Below are 14205 nucleotides of genomic sequence, written 5' to 3'. Positions count from 1 at the left end.
GATGAGGGCTGTGGTGTAGAGATGACTAAATGACTAAATGTCTGAGGAGAACTGATTTTGAATGCATGTTGCATTATGTATGAGATATTTCTAATGTTGATTTAAAGCCCAACTTACAGGTTAAACCCTACTTTTCAATTATGGGTAGTTTACATCATTGGTATCTAATTTAATTATTTATTTGTTTCCATTTGACGCCGGAAATGCCACTCAGAAAGGGTTAAAAAGGTCCACGCACGAATAACATGCACACGCGAATCAAAAAAGCGTATCAGACGCTAGCACGGCCGTGACGTCACTCGGGGCAACATATGTGTCGTCTCTTCTATTGGACTTGTCTCGTGAAGTATAGTATTATCTTAATAGTCCAGTACTCTGCTGTTGTTTTGATCTAAGTTGCTGGTTACTTTACCCATAGGAGAATAATGAGGTGATGGAAGAATCATCAAGCACGATGCAGCTCTCTTGTCAGAAGGGGTTGCATTTATTGCATATAAACACAATGTAATTCTATACTAAAAGGTTGAAATCCAACAACACTCAAGCATGAGTCTTTGTTGAAAAGAGTCTATATCCAAATAAAGGTTGTTCAAAACAGCATTGAATCTATCTGGCTCACTCAAGTTCTTTGTCTGCTGAAACCCAGGAAGTTCCCGCTTTAATGTCCTTTGTTGTCGTTTTGCTTCATTGCTATGACGATGAGTGTCCTTGTCTGTTCTCGTTCTGCCGTTGGGGGTGGTGTTCTGTTTTCGTGTGTTCTCAGCACTCCCATTTTATCAATGAGAGAGACACCTTTGTGTGACGTCATCATAGGCCGTCCCCTAGACGTTTTTCCCGCCAATCACTGACTTTCAGTTGTAAAGTAAAAATGGGTTGTCTTAAACAGACCATCTGACCTCTGTTCTGTTTTCCCATCAGAGAAATATATTACTGTCTAAATATGCTTAATACAGTTGGCATTAAACTCCAGGATGTATTTAGTTGAACTGGGAGCCATTTTCTAAACATAACCATATTATTCCTGACTTAAAAGCATTATGTTTCAGATGAGAATCACTGTTTTGTATCATCAAGCCCAGTTTTATAGCATTTTAATCATTCCTTTTAGCTTAAAGGGGAACTATCTTATAAATGGCCTTTTTGAGTGTTTAGCATTGTTTCCTAGCTATGTGAACTTATATTAATATGATCTATGTCTCAAAATTCTCATATTGGCGCATTCTTCCAATTCTCCTCTCACAATATTCACCCTCACTGAACTGAGTCATTTGAAAATGTGCGCGATATGTGATGTCAGAGAGACACCGCTGCATGATAATGGAGAGGTGCAGGATGAGCTCCACACAGTTCTGCTGACCACTCCACACAGTCAGCTCAAAACAGCTTGAGATCTTGAGGTAGAAAAATGCTGTTTTTGAGGACTTGATTAGAAATACAAAACAATGAATAAAAAAAATATATATATTACAGAGGTGTTCCATAGACTCACAGGAATTGTGTAAAAGTGCCCAAATAGTGAAAGAAATAGTAAAATAGTTCCCCTTTAAGTTAATATCTATTAACGGTTATACTTAGTATCCTCTTAATTATTATAGATTAGATTCCGAATTGACTTGATTTGTACAACTCAATGATCTTCTTCCTAAATACAACATATTTCATATCCTTACGTTCAGCATCCATTGTTGAGCGCCGGCCCGGGCATTTCCCGGCCCCTTGTAAGTACATGGGGGACGGCATTGGTTAGCCCTGGCTCCATACTTCGTGTGAAAGAAACACCAGCCAGTGTCTCTCCCTGCCACCGCAGCAGCAACGGTAGAGTTCGACCTCCGCCCAGTGCAGGCGGATGGATCGAGTTCCACCCTGCCTGTTGATATACGCCGCTGCCGTCATACTGTCCGTTCTGATCAGAACGTGCTCGCCTACCACCAGGTGGGCGAACCGTCTGAGGACCAGGAGGACCGCCCTCAATTCCAACACATTGATGTGCAGGGTAGACCGGGCAGCATGGATCGTCCAGCTGCCCCCCACTGCGTTGGTCCGACACGTCCCTCCCCAACCCGTGAGGGAAGCGTCGGTGAAGACCGTGACGTGTGAGCGCCTGCCATGGGGACCCCATTGGTGAGGATACCAGGCCTCCTCCAATGGGCGAGATCCCCCCATATCGACAAATGAACCGTCAACCGTTTCCATTTGTCCCTCACCGAGTCTATTCTCATACTGGAGAACCACCTCTGTATCCTCCTCATGAAGAGGAGGCCAAGAGGAACCACCGCGTGAGCAGATGCCATCATACCGAGCAGGCGCATCACTTGCAGCACCGTGACCGTCTTTCCGAGCGCGTGGAGGATAGACACCCTCCGTTGCTCCGAGAGGGTTACAATCATGGGCCTCGACCTCAATGTCAAGCCCAAGTACTCCACCTGTTGATTGGGAAGAGGGGTACTCTTCTTCCAGTTCACAGCAAAACCCAGCTTGGTGAGGAATTCCACCACCAGCCTGGTATGAGACCTGGCGACCTCCTCCGACCGGCTGAGGAGCAGAATGTTGTCGAGATAGAATAGAATTCGTATTCCCTGACGACGTAGAGGCTCCAGCACAGTCTCTACGCACTTGGTGAATGTGCGGGGAGCCAGAGAATAGCCGAACGGCAATCTCTGGTATTCGTACGCTACGCCCTGAAAAAGGAACCGTAGGAACTTCCTGTGAGGAGGGAAAATCGGGATGTGAAAATACGCATCCTTCAGGTCTATGGAGGTGAACCAGTCTCCCACTCTGACAGCAAGTAGCAGGTGTTTGACGGTCAACATCCTGAATGGTCTCGCCACAATCAGACGATTGATTGATTCTTTCATTTATTTGCATTTATTTTAAATTTGTTGGACCTTATGGTGTCCTTGTTCTGTTCTTGACTTATTGTTATGTTTTCTTCTTGACTTGTTTAAAGAAGACCTGTATGGCCTGTTGTTGGGCCTTATAAATACATTTGATTTGATTTGATTTGATAAGTACATATATGATATGAGAGAGTAGATTTTCCCACACTCAGAGTGGAGAACTGTGTGACTGAAGACTGTATGTAAATGTACCCCACTAGGAACAAAGGAACTGAAAAGTCACACTCAGCACTAGCAGATTTCAGCAGCGATAGCAGAGACCAGATAGCTGGCTCTGATAGGATGTTAAGACTGGAGCTAACTCAAACAAGATCATATTAAAAGGAAACTGACTTATTGGATAAATGTCATTTGAAATGTCACCTGATTATGCAATTTGGTATTAAAATGTAAGCAAAAGAGTAAAACTGTGATAATACTGGAAGAGTGTAATTCATATACACTAGAGATACTTTGTAAAATGTTTATGGGAATACCCCTCTGTTTGCTGAAGAAAGACCCCAAAGAAGAAGACAGGGGGGCGGACCGCCCCCAGAAGACAAACCTGATTGGACCAAACGTACTACTAGACTGCTATTATTGGTGGATATCAGAGTATATAACAGAGAACGCATTGTTAGAGAGACAGGCCAGACAACCAGGTCTGCGTCTCTCCACCGCCCATCCAGAGAATGCTGTTGTCTTACATGTGAGTAAATCATGGAAAAACCAATGTTGTTTAGGTTAGAGTAATGTACAGATCCCTGCTATCTGTTAACCAGATTTACTCATGTGTAATGCTCAGTAGATCCTCTATTTAATTTGATAAACATGACTACTGTTTATGTACAGACTGGGTTTGATGTGCAAACCTTATCAATCCTTTTGTACACCATGTTTGATGTACTATGAAATAATCCTTGTATGTAAAAAGCAATCTTCTGAATTCACTCTGAGCCCTTTGGCAAATAAATCAGTGGAGTTGCCTTTTGTCTGGCTGCACATGTTATTTCTCTACTCAGTAGAGAAGACCATTCTATCATTATGATCCTTCTTCCTTTCCAGGTAGCAACCTCATTGTACTGTAAATTAACCTTGAGTTATGTATAGAATATACGACACTAGCAAGCTATGCGTCACGGCATGTTGATAAGCATGAATCGGTTGGGATTCGATGTTGATAAGCATGAACCGGTTGGGATTCGAATAGACGCAGCCCCACTCGGTGCATCAGTCACGATAGCTATGCGCTAACTAACGTTACAAGCTCAAACACCTTATAACTACTACTATTGTCGTGTCCATAAGTTCCCTGGCAGAATACTTGTGAGGACAAAGGTATACAAAGAGGAGAGAACCATTTTAAATCGGGCATTGTTATGAGTTTCGAGAATTCTGGCTACCAAGCTAAGCTAAGCTAAGCTATGTTAGCTAACTTAGCTAGCTACTAACGTTATATACACAATATGTACAACGACACATTGATTTACATTATTACAAATATGGTAACGTGGTTGTGGCTTTTACAAATAGTGGTTCGCTTTAGAGATGAATGGCTATGATCACGGAGCAATAGTGTTAGGTGAAACAGAGACTAGCTCCTCGGCTAATAGTAACAAGAAGGCTCTGCTTCCTGCCGTCTGCCTGTGAGTCTCAGAGCCCCTGCTGCCCTGTACCCAGTGTGACGTCATCATTAATATGACACACGCACGCTATGAAACCATGGACTAAAATATGCATGTGCGTGGAGGTTGTGGTTTGGTCGACAAAATGTTTGATAAAAACGTTAAAACTGGGTCAATTTCGGAAAAAAAATCCCGCTCTTCATGAAAGGCACCGTTGCCCTAGTCACATTGTTTATTGAACAAAAATACAACCTGCAAGTTGGCCTTTAAGCAAATTCGAAGAGAAAAATAAATAAAACGTTGGTTACAATAGGCTTCACCATAGCCTTAAATACATTCAGTGTTACCAAGCTTTGAATTTTCAGATTGGACTGGAGATTGTTCCATGCAGTAGGTGTGGAAAACCTAAAAGCTTTCTTTCCCATTTCTGTTCGGACTTTGGGAACAGCAAAGTGCAGAAAATCCTTCGAACAGAGATTGTAATTTCCACCATTCAAATTGAAAAGAGATGATAAATAAATGGGAACCATACCAAGAATGGCCTTGTAAATCAAAACATACCAGTCTGAGCCCACGTGCGCATAAGGAAGGCCAGTTTACTTCTGAATATCGCTGCTGGCGGGACAAAACCTCATAACTCCAGAAACCCAACTTTTCAGCAGATGAAAAAAACGAACACAGATTTGAGGGCGAATAGAGTTACGAGGTTTAGACAGATGATTGGTTTAATGCTTTCCCATTGTGTAGACTTTGTAAAACCACACACACATGGAGGATGATCTACTGAGTTGATAAAAAAAAATATATATATATATGGAGTTAGGAGGTTTTGTCCCGCCAGCAGCGATATGATACACAATGGCAGGGATGTAAAAAGTACCCAGAAATTATACATGATGAGCTCATGATGCTTAGAGCACGAAAGTGTGCATCAAGTTCAAGGTCATATAATTTTTTTTGTATTTTATTTTTTTATTATTTTTTAAACAAACACATAAACAAACATGACAACACACGATAAGATATACAAGCATTAGTTGTCAGTGCACATCCAATGAAATCACATTTTAGTTAATTGTCTTATATAGGATATACCCTTAATACCTGTTATCTAAAAACCTACACACATATGCTCCAGCTCGTACCCCCCCCCCCCCCTTCCGGACCCCCCATTGGATAATCCATCCACTTTCCCTCGCTCCTAACCAGACATTACCATTATATGCTAGCTTTTATTTTCTCCACCACTTCTAACCACAATGTCATTTTGGATTCATTGAGACCCAAAATTCTTGCTGTAGATATTTCTTGATAGATCACATCGAGATATGTAATAATCCAGACCTTTCGGCACATTTTTTCCGGTTGGAACCATCGTGATGCTATCAGCTTTTTAGCCACTGTGATACCCGATAAAACCAATCTCTTTAGCTGTGGATGTACTGCACACTCAAAAACATCATTCAGCAGTAGTACAGAGGGGTGTACAGGTATATTCCAAGTTAAGAGATTTGATAGTTGCTGGGTCACCTCTTTCCAGAATATCTTAACTGGTGGGCAGTCCCAGTACATGTGCATAAATGTCCCCTCGTCCCCATTTGTACATAAGGAGCATTTGGAGTCTTGTATAAGACCCATTTATTTCAGTCTTATAGGAGTCAAGTATGTCCTGTGAATATAGTTAAGATTGATTTGTTGATGGTCCGGGTTCCTTGATGTGAATCGAATATTTGCCCAGGCTTCTTGCCAATCAAAATCACTTTCCAGGTCTGGTATATCCCTCCTCCAGACGGAGTCTAGGTGGAGGGTTTCATATGAGGACGTTAGTAATTGATGATAAAAATCTGAAACAAAACCTCTTGATGTCTCTCTTTCATAGAAGAATTTGTGGTATCTGTGGTGTACAATTGGTATATTTAATGGAACACCGTGAGCCTTCAAACATGCCAATAACTGTGCGTAAAAGTAATATGTGGACTTGGTGAGATTACATTTTTTGCGTATTTCCTTGAAACTACAAAAACCCTGTTTATTGAAGACGTGTGAGTGTATGCCTTGCTTTTCCCATCTAGGGAATCTTATAGGTTGTTTTCCTATCCAGAGTGCATTGTTATTGAATAAGGGAGTATGATTATGCCATTTATGTAGGGTAGAATATTTTTTTTGTGTTTCGCGCCATATCCGGATCGCATGAGTGATTATGGGGCCAAATTTCCGTTCGCATTGCTTAATTGGTAATTTGGTGTATACTATGCCCTTCAGCTTGTGTGGAGCTACTGTATTTTCTTCTAAATTTCTCCAGGATACTAATGCTTGGGGATCAAACCATGTCTTAAAGTGTACGCCTTAAAGTAGTGGTAGAAATCTGGAAATGCCATACCTCCGTCTGCTTTGTTTCTCTGTGCGGTGGATCTTTTTATACGTGGTGGTTTGTTATTCCAAATAAATTTGTATGTGGAGGAGTGTAATTCTTTCCAGTAACCCTTTGGAGGGGGTAACGGTAGCATTGAGCTGAAGAAGTTGATTCTAGGTAGGACGTCCATCTTGATTATTGATATACGTGCCTGTACTGAGTTTTTAAGTTTCGACCACCTGACAAGGTCGTATTTGATTTTGTTTTGGATTTTTATGTAATTGTGCTTCACCGTTTGGCTTATGGTGGGGAATATCTCAACTCCCAAACATCTAAATTGTTTTGCCATCTGTATCTCTTTTGGGAGGGTTATATTTCTTTTTGCAGGGGCGTTAAGTGGGAGGAAGGCCGACTTCGGCCAATTTATCCTAAATCCCGATAGATCTCCAAAGTCCTCAATCAGCTTGAGAAGATGAAGCAATGCTGTGTTGGGGTTTTGCATGAACAGTATTACGTCGTCCGCATATAAACACATTTTGTGTTGTGTGCCCTTGATTATGATTGGTTCTATGGATTGGGATTGTCTTATATATTGTGCTAAAGGCTCTAATGATAGATCGAATAGTCCGGGACTAAGAGGGCAACCCTGTCTGGCTGAGCGTGATACCGGAAAGATTTTGGAGATGATTGTACCTGTTGTAATCATGGCCGATGGGTCTTTGTATAATACTTTAATCATATCAATGAATCCTTTTCCTAACCCCATCCTTTCTAATACTGCCCATAGATACGACCATTCCAACCTGTCAAAAGCTTTCATTGCATCCAGGGACAGTATCGCCTTAGGTGTGTTGTCTTCCTTGTTGGCATCTAGTACGTGTAGTAATCGTCTTATGTTATCGGTGATCAAGCGACCTCTTATGAAGCCAGTTTGGTCCGGGTGAATTAAAGATGTCATATGCTTTTGTAGTCTGATGGCTAATACCTTAGAGTACAGTTTGATATCGGTTCCGAGGAGGCTTAAAGGTCTATAACTACCGCACTCGGTGGGGTCTTTGTCTTTTTTAAGGAGGACTGTTATGAGTGCAATATTGTCATTCTTATGGAAGTTCCCCTCCTTAACTGAGTATAAAATCATATTTAGTAATAAGGGTCCAATTATGTCCCAACAAGAGAGGTACATTTCTGGTGGGATACCGTCTCTTCCAGGAGCCCTACCACTTTGCATTTCAGATATGGCCTCCCTAAGTTCATCTAGTGTGATCGGTGTTTCTAACTGTTTAGCGTCATCCTCTGAAAGTTTAGGGAGAATAATTTGATTAAGATATGTGTCCATTTTGTTTTGATCGAAGGTCGTTTCTGATTTATATAAGTCGGAGTAGAATTCTTTGAATGTATCATTTATTTTTTCAGGGTCTGTTTCAAGTACTTGTTGTGCTCTAATGGTAGTTATATCTGCAAATTTTGCATTAATTCTTAATCGCATGGCTAATAGGTGACTAGGTTTAGAACCTTGGGAGTACTGCTGTTGTCTTGTGCTACGTATTTGTATTTCCGATTGTTGTCTGTATATGGCATTGATCTCTTTTTTTAGTACCTTAACTTGATTTTCTAGTCGAGTTGAGTTGTTGTATTTTAAAGAATTAAATAACGTTGAGTAAAGCGTTTCCAGCTCAGCCAGTTTTGTGCATCAATTCTTGCGCATTTTGGAGGAAAAGCTATCCGTGAAGTCTTTGATCATTCCCTTTACCGACATCCATATTATTCTGGGGTCTTGCACCGAGTTTGCATTCTCCCGTAGGAATACTGTAAGAGCTTCTTTGAGTTGTGTAATGAATTCCTTGTTATTAAGCAGCATCGAGTTAAATCGCCATCTTGGGGCTCGGGAAGATAGTATACCAAATGTTCCTTTTAGGAGTAAATAACAGTGATCTGATAGTGCATTGGGTATCATTTCCACTTCATAGTTATCAAATAGTCTCGGGGATGCAAAGACATAATCTATTCTGGATAATGTGTTATGTAAAGAGTACTTTCGGGTCGTGGGATTAAGTGATCGCCATAAGTCATTTACACCTGTAGGGTCATATAATTCGTAATTTTTAATATAAAAAAAATTAAATTCCACAACTAATAGCCTAACCTCAAGATATCTATAAAAGATTACAAATATTTCCGAATTATAACCACTTATATTCCCGTTTGTTTGATAGTAACTGCCTTTTTATGACAAAAAAAGGCACAAAACGGCATATTTTTTATATTTATACGCTGGTGTAGACAAATAATTGACTCATTTGGTCAGAAATAGCCGAGACGCTAACATTAGTAAGTAAGTAAGTAAGTAAGTAAGTAAGTATTTATAAAGCACCTTTCATACATGTCATGTAGCTCAAAGTGCTGTACACAATTATAGGCATATATAACGATAAAAGCAATAAAGTCATAGTGGTCAGTTAATATCAATGTTTAAAAAAAAAATAAAATAAAAAATAAAAAATTATAGTAACGTAAAAATGAAAATAACGTAAAAACAGTCATTTGCTTACCAGTTTGGGAGAACAGGTCCGCACAAACATTTCCGCTCAGTGGCAACCGGAAGTGCACTAAACTAATGCACTTGTATGGTAGGTAGCAATGTTTAGGTCTTATAATGCTAGTGTAGTTACATTTTTATCAGTGGTCATAGTTGGGTCCATAGTGCTTTACCAAGTCCCATGGATCCATCAGTGGCCGTGTATTGTGTGCGTATGTACCCGTTCGCTCATGTGGTCAGTGGCCAGAGTTGGGTCCACAGGACTTATCCAAGTCCCATGGACCCATCAGTGGCCGCGTCTTGTGGTAGAAAGAAAGAAAAAGAAAAACGTATAAAGAAAACAGTCTAAAGTTTGAAAGTTTGGGAGGTCCGCAAAAACACGCCTTCAGCTCAGAAGCTGAGGCGTGTCAAAAACTTTTGAAAAACTGGAGGCGTGTCTCCTATTGTACCCATTCCTTCATCTAAGAAGTTTGAAAGTTTGGGAGGTCCGCAAAAACACGCCTTCAGCTCAGAAGCTGAGGCGTGTCAAAAACTTTTGAAAAACTGGAGGCGTGTCTCCTATTGTACCCATTCCTTCATCTAAAAATTTTGAAAGTTTGGGAGGTCCGCAAAAACACGCCTTCAGCTCAGAAGCTGAGGCGTGTCAAAAACGTTTGAAAAACTGGAGGCGTGTCTCCTATTGTACCCATTCCTTCATCTAAAAAGTTTGAAAGTTTGGGAGGTCCGCAAAAACACGCCTTCAGCTCAGAAGCTGAGGCGTGTCAAAAACGTTTGAAAAACTGGAGGCGTGTCTCCTATGTACCCGTTCCTTCATCTAAAAAGTTGGGTCCACAAGGCTTATCCTAGCCTCATGGATCCATCAGGTTTTTCCAAGCCATAACTATTTGTAAGCTAGACTGTATAGGTACGTTTTTAATTTTCCTTTAAAAATGTGTATAGAGCTGGCGTTTCTGATGTGTGTTGGTAGTGTGTTCCATAGTTTTGGGGCATAGTTGGCAAATGCCATACTTCCTATCCTTTTTTGGTTTCTGGGCGTGTCTAGTAAACCTGTAGTGGATGACCGTAGCGTTCTTGAGGGCAGATAACTAACTAGGGAATTTGCTATGTATTTTGGGCCTTGCTCATTAAGAGCTTTATATGTTAGGAAAAGGACCTTAAAATCAATTCTATGAGTTATTGGAAGCCAGTGCAGAGTGGCCAGGACTGGAGTGATATGTTCTCTTCTCCTTGTATGAGTTAGTGTAAGCACTAGTTATTGGTAATATTTCCAGCGGGGATACAGTACACCTTTTTCCGGGTATAATCTGAAGAGACGAGCACTGTTTACTCAACCACCAGCCCCTCCCAAGCAGAGCGAGCTCAGCGAGGAGCCGAGAGGGGCGGCACCAATCAAATGTATCCGTGTTGCAGCTGCTGTGACACGGTTGACACCAGTGTGAGGTGGAGGAGGGAGAGATTCAAATTATATTCTTTTGACATATTGAAAATATATGTAAAATAACGACATGGACCCAATTTCATGACATAATCATCAACACAGCCACCGTTGTGCACACAAACACACACACAAAAATGCAAAAAGCACAAAATAGGCGCGAGGGGTGCACAAAAGTGAAAGTATGGGTACTGTAACTGCAGCTATGGTTAACAGTTGGTTAATATAGTTATTTATGTTTACAATTTATATGCTTATTTTGTATAATAGTAATAATACATTCAATTGCTTTTCAATGTATTTCTTATTTGTTTTATATAAGATATATATTAGTGGCGCACTGTTTTTCTATTTTATTTGTGCAATTACCACATCTCACAAGAGTTGACACACCTGGTATCCGGTGACGTGTTTCCGGCTTCTCTCTCTTGCGTTGGAACATGAACTTGAGTGGTAATGGACTTACCTGGCGTTCTAATAAGTAAAGAACAATCCATCAAGCCAACGTAACAAGACAATCTTCCAAGAAACTGACAGAAGACATACTACAGTAACGCATCGATGTTCTCATATACTGGCACGCAGCCAATAAGGTATTGATTGATGGAGATAATAATTGTGGTATATGTTTAGTGACGTTCCGACCATTGGTTTGAATGGACTTGTAATAGTAATAGTATTTTTTGTATGCATTTGTATTTCATACAGATTTTACGGTTTGGATGAAGGTTTGGATGAGGTTGGATCAAGCTTCTTCATTAAAATCAGTCCAAGAAATCAGCTTGTGTTTTGCGTCGTGCCGAGGATGTCACAGGTACCGTCTCAAAATCATACTCAAGTAAAAGTCAGAGTATCTGGCTAAGTAAAAGTAAAAACTTTTTTTTCTGACTGTCTATTCTTCTGATAGCAGGTGTTTAATCAAAGATCCCCACTTTCTAGTCTTGCACAAGGACCAATCAGCATGGGTATGGGCGGGTACATTTTCCATTGATGGGGATTTGATTGGCTATTTTTAAATAAAGTGCGGCCACAGGATTAATAACGTTAACGTTAGTTCGGCCAGAGAAACAAATAAACTTATTAAAATGGTTGGACCTGCGAGATTTGTACTTTGTACTTTGTAGGTCTGCATTTTAAATGTAAGGAGTAAAATGTGTGTGTTTTTTTCTCTGAAATGTAATTGAATAAAAGTACAAGTATACAAACCTAATAATACTTGAGTAAAGTACAAATCCCCAATAACAGTAGTTAAGTATTGTAACGAAGTGCAATTACTCAAGTACTTTACACCCCTGGCCGACGTGCACATAAGGAAGGCCAGTTCACTTTTGAATATAATACACAATGGTGAGTAAGAGATCCACAGTCTGTAATAAATCTCAAGTCACAGTGATGTGTTGAAAAGGTTTGTAGCAAACATAACTTGCTGAGTGATACAAAACATGGAGGCGATCAAGGACCGTCTTGCTTGCATGTAAATGACATCATAGTCAAACAATGGGAGAATGGACATTTGGACGAGGGAGTGTTTAGCAGAGAGAGTACAGCAGGAACGATTCCTGTACAAGAAGCCAAGTCTTGCTTTTATTTTTTATTGAAGATGTAACACGTGCTGAGAAAAAGAAAGTGTATTATCTAACCCAGTGGTTCTCAAACTACGGGTTGCGACCCAAATTGGGGTCGCGGGTAGGTGACAGTGGGGTTGCGCATTGGCAAGTAAAATAATTATTAAAATAAATATATATATATATATATATATTTTTTTTTATGTTCTGGCAACATATTCTAGCAAATATGCCTCGTTTTATAAATGTGTATTGATAACATAGTACTGTAATAACATTTTCGAATAAATATGCATGATCAAGTTCAACAACATGTGCTTTTATTTTGATATTCCTTAATTCCATGTTGAAATTACACGATACATTAAGTGTGGGGTCCCCAAAAGAATTCCTAAATAAAATGGGGTCACGGTATGAAAAAGTTTGAGAACCCCTGATCTAACCAGACACCCAGGTATTTACAAGAGGTGACTGAATCCAGAACTGAGCCATTAATAGATGTGACAACAGACCTTTTTCCAAACCACCTAACCTTTGTTTTAGATGTGTTCAAAACGATGAGTTCAAAACGAGGTTGACCCTATACGGGTCCTACTAATCACCCCAAAGTACCAGAAAATACCAGAAACTACCCCAAAATACCCCAAAGTATACCCCAAAATACCAGAAACTACCCCAAAATACCCCAAAGTATACCCCAAAATACCAGAAACTACCCCAAAATACCCCAAAATACCAGAAAATACCAGAAACTACCCCAAAATACCCCAAAGTATACCCCAAAATACCAGAAACTACCCCAAAATACCCCAAAGTATACCCCAAAATACCAGAAACTACCCCAAAATACCAGAAAATACCAGAAAATACCCCAAAGTATACCCCAAAATAACAGAAACGTCCCCAAAATACCCCAAAATACCCCAAAGTATACCCCAAAATACCAGAAACTACCCCAAAATACCAGAAAATACCAGAAAATACCAGAAACTACCGCAAAATACCCCAAAGTATACCCCAAAATACCAGAAACTACCCCAAAATACCCCAAAATACCAGAAAATACCAGGAACTACCAGAAACTACCCCAAAATACCCCAAAATACCAGAAAATACCCCAAAATACCAGAAACTACCCCAAAGTATACCCCAAAATACCAGAAACTAACCCAAACTACCCCAAAATACCAGAAAATACCAGAAAATACCAGAAACTACCCCAAAATACCCCAAAGTATACCCCAAAATACCAGAAACTACCCCAAAATACCCTAAAATACCCCAAAGTATACCCCAAAGTACCAGAAAATACCAGAAAATACCCCAAAATACCCCAAAGTACCCCAAAGTACCCCAAAATACCCCAAAGTATACCCCAAAGTACCAGAAAATACCAGAAAATACCAGAAAATACCCCAAAATACCCCAAAGTACCCCAAATAGTGTGTAATAGTGTAATAGAAGTAATAGTGTAATAGTGTGTAATAGTGTAATAGTGTGATAGTGTGTAATAGTGTAATAGTGTGTAATAGTGTAATAGTGTGTAATAGTGTAATAGTGTGTAATAGTGTAATAGTGTGTAATGGTGTAATAGTGTAATAGTGTGTAATAGTGTGTAATAGTGTGTAAAAGTGTAATAGTGTGCTAGTGTAATAGTGTAATAGTGTGTAATAGTGTAATAGTGTAATAGTGTAATAGTGTAATAGTGTGTAATAGTGTGCAATAGTGTAATAGTGTAATAGTGTGTAATAGTGTGCTAGTGTGTAATAGTGTAATAGTGTAATAGTGTGTAAAAGTGTAATAGTGTGCTAGTGT

The sequence above is a fragment of the Notolepis coatsorum genome (assembly GCF_963971535.1).
Source record: "Notolepis coatsorum genome assembly, chromosome: 10".
NCBI classification, from domain to species: domain Eukaryota; kingdom Metazoa; phylum Chordata; class Actinopteri; order Aulopiformes; family Paralepididae; genus Notolepis; species Notolepis coatsorum.
Note: the sequence above shows the minus strand (reverse complement) of the source record.